The 1,929-nt window shown below is 40.0% G+C and overlaps 1 pseudogene; it reads left to right on the top strand.

The window, feature by feature from the left end:
• The first annotated feature begins 714 nt into the window (after window positions 1-714).
• On the top strand, window positions 715-1,419 carry LOC124078379 (WD repeat-containing protein 31-like; annotated as a pseudogene).
• The last annotated feature ends 510 nt before the right edge of the window (window positions 1,420-1,929 follow it).

Genomic DNA, 1,929 nt, shown 5'->3' with positions numbered 1-1,929 from the left:
CAATGATTCAGTTAAATTTGGACTTCTGATTCATAAAAAATAAAAAAAGACTTGTACTGCATCTTCCTATTGATTGTCTTTCTGAGCCATGTAAATTATCTTATGACATAGTGACATATTACTACAATGTCTGATCCCCCTGGTAAATTGGGATTTGAACATTTAAGGGGACTGTGATTCTAATTTTGTTTTGCATATTTCTGTACCATAAGATAATAATATGTTTTCCCATTAGAAAAAAAAAATTACCGCTGGCTAGGGGAGGAGGCATGGGAGACAGTGGAGGCTGTGGATGTTCTGTAGCTCTGCATTTCCAGGGCCCTTAGTGCCAGCCCCACAAGCCCATGGAGATTAGGAAGTGGCTGCCTGAATTATTTTCCAAAGGATAAATATTATAAATAATTATATCTAGAAACTAACCAAGAAGATCCTTTTGGGGTGTGGGGAGGGAACACAACTTCCATCAATTACCAGGAATGCTGCTGCTCAGATGCCACCTGAAATAAACTCCTCCTCCTCAGGCTTCCTGTAGGTTTTGTGCCATGAAGGGGGAAAATGCAGAGCAAACTCAAACCCAGAACTTACAAAAACAGATAGTCATGGCCTTTAATTGAAAAACTGAAAAAGTGGTGGAAAGGTTCAAAGGACATGAATGTGACATCACCAAGGTACCCTGTATTCCCCAGTCACATCAGTTCTTCAGTGCCTCTCATGATGGTCCTGTTGTAGGTCTTACATGATTCCTCACAGGCAAGGCAGCAGCTATCCCACCTTACAATTTTGGTTGTTGGGTTTCCTATAAACCCAGACATGTCGAAGCTTTGCACTGGCTCTGGGACACCACCTTGCTCCTGTGGGATGTGGAAAGTGGACAGTGTATGGAAAAAGCATCTGCTTCCAGGAACCTGTCACTAACCTGTGCTGGCTAGGTCCTTACATACATTCCCATCCTCTGAAAATAAACCATCTGAATATGGAATGGTTAAGGGTTGTGGGTGGCTCACAGGTTTCCCACAAAAAAAAGCACATTCACAATCACTGTGAAGTCAAATGGATGGACACATGTATATCTCCTGCAGCAATGGCTTTGGAGGTGAAGGCTATAAAGCCACATTGTGGGACGTAAGGCAAAGAGTATAATATGTGAGTATAAGCAACTCTTCAGACAATTGCATCATGTGTCTTTCTTTTAAGAGCATTGGCCTTAGTGCCTGAGATTAATGTCTCATTGCATGACTCTAAGGTGAATATTGGAACCAAGATACTGGAGCTTGCCTTTTCACCTTGTCTGTGGATGGATCTGGATCCTTGACTCCCCTGGCTGTTGGTGATCCTGTCTCATTATGTGCAAGATTTAACAGAGGAATTGACTTTCTCAGAGTGGATCACAGCCAAGGACTGGAAGAAGAAGCATTCTGAAGCTGAGAGGTATGCACTGGACAATATCAAACTATGACTGCTCCTTTCTATGACTTTGTGTTTTTTTATGTTATATTGGGTTAGGGGGATGAAAAGTAGGGCTGGTGTTCTTTGCTTACATTCACTTAGAAGGTATGTCAGTGTTTGATATCAATTTAAGTTCAGTGGTTCAGAATCAATTATATATTTTAGAAACATGGACTAAACATAAAGTTTGCAATTAAGTTAAATCCAAATGCAAATTTTTAGTGAGCTTTTGGGTCTACTCTTAAAAAAAAGATATTTTACTCAAAATGATGATCTGGAGGTGTAGGAATGATGGGCCTGTGTCTGTGAAAGAAGAAGCAGAGGGCTTGATTCCATCCAACTGGTATTTTCCATGACTCTCCAAAAAAAATAAAATAAATAAAAAAGAAAAGAAAGAGGAAGGAAAGGAGAAAGAAAAAAAAAAAGAAAAAGTAGCAGGTCAGAGTCTGCTTTGGTTGCCTCAAAAATAATCAAGATGGTAAA

The sequence above is a fragment of the Marmota monax genome, unplaced genomic scaffold (assembly GCF_021218885.2).
Source record: "Marmota monax isolate L192 unplaced genomic scaffold, Marmota_monax_Labrador192_F-V1.1 WCK01_AAM20220418_F8-fsc00294, whole genome shotgun sequence".
Taxonomy (NCBI): domain Eukaryota; kingdom Metazoa; phylum Chordata; class Mammalia; order Rodentia; family Sciuridae; genus Marmota; species Marmota monax.
The sequence above is the reverse complement of the archived record's forward strand: the minus strand, read 5'-3'. Positions and strand labels throughout refer to the sequence as shown.